This window comes from Lynx rufus, unplaced genomic scaffold (genome assembly GCF_022079265.1).
Source record: "Lynx rufus isolate CCGP_SWC_20201006 ecotype Redwood Valley unplaced genomic scaffold, mLynRuf1.p SCAF_1, whole genome shotgun sequence".
Lineage (NCBI taxonomy): Eukaryota > Metazoa > Chordata > Mammalia > Carnivora > Felidae > Lynx > Lynx rufus.
Genome location: NW_025814823.1, coordinates 151,507,285 through 151,515,000, shown reverse-complemented (window position 1 = coordinate 151,515,000; position 7,716 = coordinate 151,507,285). Strand labels below are relative to the sequence as shown.

The 7,716-nt window shown below is 33.0% G+C and overlaps 1 long non-coding RNA gene across 1 annotated transcript; it reads right to left on the bottom strand.

Moving 5' to 3' along the window:
* Window positions 1-564: 564 nt before the first annotated feature.
* LOC124510589 (uncharacterized) lies at window positions 565-7,342 on the bottom strand. Its single transcript, XR_006961760.1, has 3 exons — window positions 7,279-7,342; window positions 2,932-2,993; window positions 565-587 (listed from the first exon to the last, which is right to left on the bottom strand). It is a non-coding gene; the product is annotated as an uncharacterized LOC124510589 (long non-coding RNA).
* Between the last annotated feature and the right edge of the window lie 374 nt (window positions 7,343-7,716).

Sequence of the window (7,716 nt, the reverse complement as noted above, 5' to 3'; positions counted from 1 at the left end):
CTCTCTCTCACACACAAAATAAATGTTTTATTTTAAATCGCTGTAAACTTTAAATTCTTGGTATATTTTTAGCTAATAATTCTGTCTATAATGTTACTGTACTAGTAATATTATTAAAATATCATGATGCATCCTAATGTTCACTTTTACTAAATGCTGAAAAAGCCATGGGAGCATGGCTTTAAGATATGATTTAAAATCTGATGTGTGCTTTGAAAGCACAATCAGCTTTGGGGACACAAGGCTAGTGAGCATTTTTGTAGACTGGTTACGTTTTGTACTGCAAGATGTATTACAGAAATTGTAACTGAACTTTTGGAAATACTTACCACCATTGTTAGAATGTTCATTAGAGTGTTCTTCTTTTTAGACACAGTCTTGCTTATAATGTCCATTTTAAAAGTTGCTAGGGGCGCCTGGGTGGCGCAGTCGGTTAAGCGTCCGACTTCAGCCAGGTCACGATCTCGCGGTCCGTGAGTTCGAGCCCCGCGTCAGGCTCTGGGCTGATGGCTCAGAGCCTGGAGCCTGTTTCCGATTCTGTGTCTCCTTCTCTCTCTGCCCCTCCCCCGTTCATGCTCTGTCTCTCTCTGTCCCAAAAATAAATAAACGTTGAAAAAAAAATAAAAAAAAAAAAAGTTGCTACCCAGGCTTATAAAACAAAGTTATAATGTCTTCCCATCAACAGTATTAAAAACATTCATCTCTCAGAAAGTGTTATAAAGAAATTCCACTGCAATGATAATTCAAATATTAAAGTAAATATAAAAAGTGATATATTGTATGATAGGATACCAAAAGATTAGAAATTCTTCACAGGACTCTATTTTAATTTCTGATAAAAGCAAAATACCAGTATAGTAACCAGCCACTAGTCATTATGTCACCACTAGTCACTAAGTAAATTTAAATCAATTAAATTTAAATTATGTTTAAAATTCAGTTTTTCCATTGTACTAGCCACATTTCAAACACTGCTACTGGTTACCATACTGGACAGTGCAGATATAGAGCAATGTCCGTCATCTCAAAAAGTTCTTAATGAGTAATGAGAACTCACTCATTGTTAGAGTTTGTTGGAGAAAACATTACTGAGGAAAGGATGTGCATGTATCAATTTATTTCTACCAAGTCATTTCTCCTTTGGTATAGGAGGCTGAATTAAACCTGTAACATTTAAACAGTTTTTCTGAAAATCTATATTCTCATGCAAATACTTAAAATTGTGCCACAAGCAGTGCAATATAGATTTTTTTTTCTACTCTTGCTATATAAGGAGAATGGAATTTCAAAAGATTCCACTTGCTCAAGATAGGGAATTATGGCATTAGCCAGTGTTCTTCCCTTCTGATTCACATTTTCTTTCTTTATAAAGATCTATTCTAACCCTGCTCTGCTTCCAAGTTTACCCAGCAATAGCCGAGCCTTTATTTTGTGGCAAGGAATTCCTGTTTAGAGGGCAATACCTAATGCCTCAAACTACACACTTGTAGAGTTTGTTATCTAGCGTAAGAAAACTCATTTCCTAGCCAGGTCCTCCTACCAGGAGAAGAGGCTCTTACACCCTTCCAAAGTACCAGCAAATTCCTTAGTCTAACACAACTTCTCATCTGTCAGTTCAGAAAGATGCATTTCGTAACATATGTAAGCAGACAGGAACATAGAAAGGCTAACTAATACCACACTGTCATGTGGGAAAGTGAAATGCTCCTGCAGGTAGATATTGAATAGGAAGGGTCTGTCTAATTCAGCAGAGAAACTGAGTGAGATCATCTCTACCATTTACGCTTAGTAAAGAACCATGCTGCAAAGGAAAGACAGAAATACAAGAGGAACAAAAATACATGAAAATAGTATGAAAAACTTCCAAACAACAGAGCTAAACTTGAAACATTTAAATGCAACTCCTGAAAACCTTGATGAAAAGAAGTATGTCTATACTTAAAGGACTAGATGGAAAAGAAAAAAAAAAAAAAGACTAGATAAACCACATAGCTAATCCAGATGGTAAAAAAAAAAAAGCAGTCGATAATTACATAAGTATAGAGTTTTAAGTATTTTCACAAAACTAAATGAAAATGAATAATTATTTAGTATTGAAAATAATTTGACTTTAAAAGTACAGAGTGCAAAAAAGAAAAAAAAATAATAAAGTCCAAGTAAAGAAATACTTAGTAGAATATTCCAAATATTTATAAAGTGGATCTTTGTCCAGAATAGTGTGTTGTTTGGAAACAATTTCTACAGTAGATTCAGTAGATTCCATGGTTCTGAAAATTAATTAGAACGCTAAAATTAGCTACAGAAATTAGCTACAAACTAATGAGTTAGGGGAAACAAAAATAAAGAACACAATATGCCAACTTTCCAACCCTTTCTGCAAACAGATTTTTCACATTTTAAAAATTACACTTGTTGTCAGGATTCCTTACATTGTTTAAATCTGTAACTTCACCTTTTTGCTCAGTTGCTCGCTCCCTAAGGAAGTCTAAAACCGAATCAACTGTTACAAATGTTTACCAATAAACTACTATTTTCCAATCAGTTTTTTCTTAATTTGTAAAATTTAAAAAGTGTTTATTACAATTAGGTCACTACTCCTGGCACAAGGCCTCTGAAACATTGTTTCTCAGACACTAATGGGTCTTGGAAAAGTTTGAAACTCTCAATTCATTACGACTTTGAGTAGCTGTTTTGTACCTAAGAATGAGAATTGATGGAGAGATTGCGACTAAACACATAATTTTATGAAACATGATGAAAAACATAAGGGTTTTGTTATGACGCACATAACAATCAAGAACCTGTTTCTTTTTAGCAAGCTCCTAAAAAGTACCTCCCGTATAATTATTAAATAAAAACACTCACTTATTCAGTACTCAGCTAGCTTTTAAACTCTGAATAAGAGAAGTACACAGTGAGAGAGGTACTTACATGGTTTCCTTGGATACTGGATGATGCCATTCAGGTCTATGTTTTTATCTGAAAGTGGTGCCCTGCGGAGAAATGAGGCTTGGTGAGTGGCTGTTTATACATAGTAAGTAAATAGGAACTTTGTTTATTTTACAAAGCATTTTTTATTTTGACCCAGATTTCTTTTTCTCATCACACCCAGCCCTTGTAAACAGCAATAATATGGTAGAACAGGTACTTTGCACAATTCTTTTTAACACCACTTAAGAAATCATAATTATTAAAGAGAAGCTCAGAATGCTTTGGCTAAACACAATACTCTTTGGGCTACTTTATATATGTTAACTACTGTATTTATGCCGGACATAGCAATGAACACTGCCTGCCTCTCCATTTTCCTTCAAAAGGAATTGTTCTCAAACTGTCAGTACAGCAATTAATCTAAAAAATTTACATAAACGATAAATGTCCTTACCTTAATCAAAGAGTAAGAGACCTCTAGCTTTACCAGTTCCTAAACGTCCACGGTTTTCCACAAACATGAACAGTCATTTTAAATGTAGTAGTGGGGTCCTAGATTCTCAGTAGTTTAAGGGCTACGAGCACACAATTTGACATTCAGTCTTTCAGAGCTACATGCTGTCTAATTTTGGTAGGATGATTAAACCGTCCTATGTGATAAGTTTTAACGTTCTAATATTTCTCTGGATTGAAAAGAACAAATGAGCTACAGCAAAGAATGGCAACTAACTTTAAGGCTTAACACAATTTAATAATCTGAAATGAAGTAAGTGTGTGCTATGTTTCCATTAAAAAGTTTCCAGCCACAATTAATTGAACAAAAACTTGTCTTGTTCCAAGATTATTCTTGGAAATGTAATTTTAAAGTCTGCGTGAAATGAGGAAACTTACTTTTTTACCATATGAAAGCAATCTCATTTTTTAGGAATGATTTTTGGATAGACTTCCAATTTGATATTTTCCATTTGAACTAGCAGCATTGGGGCTTGGAAGGGGGAGGGGAGCGAAGCAATTCTGTGTTCTTTTGCCAACACTGACAAAGGTCTGGTTGTCAGTGATACCTTTACAGCTAAATTTACCCCAGAGTGACAGGAACAGGTGCACCTCGGCCTGCCAGACACTTGTGCACAGGGATCACGCATCTTACGGCTTGACGATCAAGGGGGGAAAGCCTGGGTCTTCATAGAAAAGGAGAAGAGACAAGCGCAGCCCAAACTGGGGGGTTTCTCTTCAAAGCCAGCTGGTCTGGCTTTATTCTACAGGAATTTTTTTACCTGTCAGAGTTTGGACAACAAAGCCCTCAGCAGGTGCTGAAGGGTACAACTTCCTGGAGAAGCAGAAAGGCACTGGTGAGTTTCAATTGCCAAAATATATTTTTTAATCTTTAAAAGTTGATTTTGTTATCTTGGAAGAGGCACTGCTGAGGAACCTACATTCAGAAAGCTGATGAGACCCACTGGAATCAGAGCCAACTAACTCAACAGTGGGTTTGCCTGGTGTAGAAAGTAGAGCTGTTACCATTTGACAATTTTTTACATTCAAAAAAAGTTTTATAGGAAATACTTTATATTTTGAATGTCGGTCTCTTTCATTACTATCTCCAATATCTGAAAGATGCAAAAGTAATTACACATATGCTATTGGACTATTAAAACAAACACATAAATAACATTTCATCTCTTTTTTATCTAATTCTGTCATAATCTATTCCGAATAAAATGTTATTTTTCAATAAATCAAATAAAAATGTGAAATGGTACATGCTCTTTTCAAACGTTTCATGCGCTACTATTTTTTATGGGTGCATGTGACAGGAATATGATTAAAGAGAATATGAAATGAATTTTATTTATAATACAATTTAAAAACATGTATTGAATAGAATATTTAATAATTAAAAGTGGCAACATCTTCTCATTACTTTACAAAGAGTTTCTTTGGAGAAAAATCTTTGGAATAAACATCGAAGACATTACTAAAGCATGTTTTTACGTCACTGATTTCCAAAATTAGTACATTTATATATTTGGTATTTTTATTTTGTGAATTCAAAAGTTTAGGCAAAAATATTTTTTTCAGAATAGGATTTTAATTAATACAAAACATGGAAAAATAAGACCACATGTCAGGATATATTTTTAAAAAATGATTCTATTTCAAGGACTCATTCTTTTAACTATGATTCACAGCATTTCTCTACAAATTGTTGTATTATACAAATTGAAAACATTTATTTAAGCAAGTAAGGAGCTCAAAGCTAAAGACTATACATAGTAAACATATGAAACCATTTTAACAACCAAATTCCATATTCACAAGCAACATGGGCTAATGAATGTAAACGACACACAGCATACACTGATCAAGAATGCTATAAATTATCAGCCATAAAATCAATTTTCTGGGCTGTGGGGGGTAGAATTGGTGCTTAAGAAGAGAAAGGCTCCTACCAGTATAAATTACTAATATTATGAGGCAATTGTTTTATTCTGATGATCTCATAATAATTTTCAATCTACATGCTTAATACATAGTTCTACAGTAGGAAAATAATAAGATCTGACTTTTTTTAATGACCACTTCATCTAAAACAATTTTCAAATCAATGATGATATGGATTAGCCACAAATTTATAAGTATCATACTCTTTTAGACTGACTTCGTTGCCGTTTTAAAATTATTAACTATTTGCGGTTTAAAAAATTACCGGAAATGATCCTCCCACCCAAAAAATCTAATATTTTTAAAACATAATTTAAAAAGTAAAACCCAAGTCTGATTTTCATTGTAAATTATTACATGCAGAATATGGTTCATAAAAGTAAAGTATATTTTATTTTTTAGAAAGGAATATAGTGTGGTGTCAAACTGCTATTTTTGTGTGATATTCTATCATCTTCATTATATTGATTCTGGCACCTAAGTAACTCCAGTCACTGCACTTTTTAGATAACTTCATTAGTCTCTTAAAAAATGAGTATGTACTGCGTGCACTTGATATTTCTGTTATTTATCTAGTCTGTTAAACTCTATATTCCTAAAGAATCAGAGCATTTGCTTTTAGAGACAACTACTGCAACACTGAATATACACTCTTAAGTCAACTTTAGAATTACATTTGTTAAGTGTTCATGTGCATTACTATATTGACTATAATTAATATATTGTTTGTCATGAACACTAAATATAAGCCATACAAAATCTTCTTCCAATCTCTTTTTTATGACTCTTGTGAATTATTTAAGTGTGACTGAACCTATTAGAAACAATATTAGGTATAGCCCAAATATTTCTAAATAGCCAAAACTTGTCATTTTAACCATGCCCTGAACTGTGAGCGTAATCTAAACTTCCATGTTTTTTTTTCCTGTAATTATGAAAAGAAGCTTTAATTCCTAGATCAACATGCAGGTACACGTTCGTCCTTTCTGGTAAACCCTCAACTCTTGTGTCACAAAAATACCTATACCAACCCCCTCAATGTAAGGAAATGGTTTCTTTTAATAAGTCTTAGTCAGAAATTATGACTGAAAGTTGCATTGACTCATATGTGTACTAAAAGTTTAATTAAAAAAAATTTTTTTTTAATTTTAAGCCTTATTTGCAATATATCTTCAAATCTTAAGGATGGCCTTTTCTATTTATAGTAGAGAAAAATTAATTATTCTCCTGTTTCAGAAAGACATTTGAAAAACATTTTGTTTACCCATATATTCGCAGGGAAAATTTTGATTTTCCCAGCAACTAACTTCAACAAATTATATTGTGAATATCAATCTATTTAATTTCAGGACAATGAAGCTTCCAACTAAAATGGTTTACTTATAAGTATTTAAAGAAACAAAAATACTTTGGCAGCTTTACATGTATCTCCTCATTGACCAGCCACCTGACTGACAGCTGTCAACTGTCTGTGGGCCAAATGTAACCCAGTAAAGATAAAAATTACATATTACTCATCCCTGTTGATAATACCTGGTGCCAGTAAGGTTTTCAAACAGGAATAACTAGACCATAGATATAAAGAAGTAAAAAGGGAATCATTTCCACCACCTATCATTCTGTCTTTGTCATTAATTTATTTCCCCTTCTTTTTCTATTTACCCCACTTCTCTTGATGACCCTATCTCACACCTACAAAGAGTTAACTTCCTTAAAGGGACTTCAGATATACGGAACAAGTGTGTGACCATGAAAATACTGGGCAGTCAGGTAATGATGCCCACACATTTCTTTCAATCAAATCTTTTGAGCTCATGGAGTGTTTGAACTGTGGGAAAGACTCTTTGATGCTTTCAACTACTCGTTTTTAAAAAAATGAAATGGAAGCACAAAAATAAAATTTACCCAAGGTCACCAACATGAGGATGTAGATGTAGACTTGGATCTATCTCCCAACTTCATATCCAGAGATTTTTTTTTCTATTAGACTTTAAACATGCGGACAATGAAACTATAAGTAAAAGAGAGCACATGGAAAATTAATGTGAGTGACATTCCTTTGGGGAACTATTTTCAGCCACCAGACTTAATACCTTATTAGAGAAATACAGTTTTATCAGAGCATATTAAAATGTTGCTTTTAAAAAAAGAACATAAACACATTAAAATATCTATAGTACAAATTCTTTTTTAGATTCTCTTTGCTATTTAAACTGATTTCCAAACTGAAAATATTTATGGTGTATATGAAACAGCAGAAATAAAAAATAATCAATGACAGTGTATATGTTTAGAAAATGAACACAGAAATCAGAAGTTCAGGTTGAAAATTTTTTGAAATAT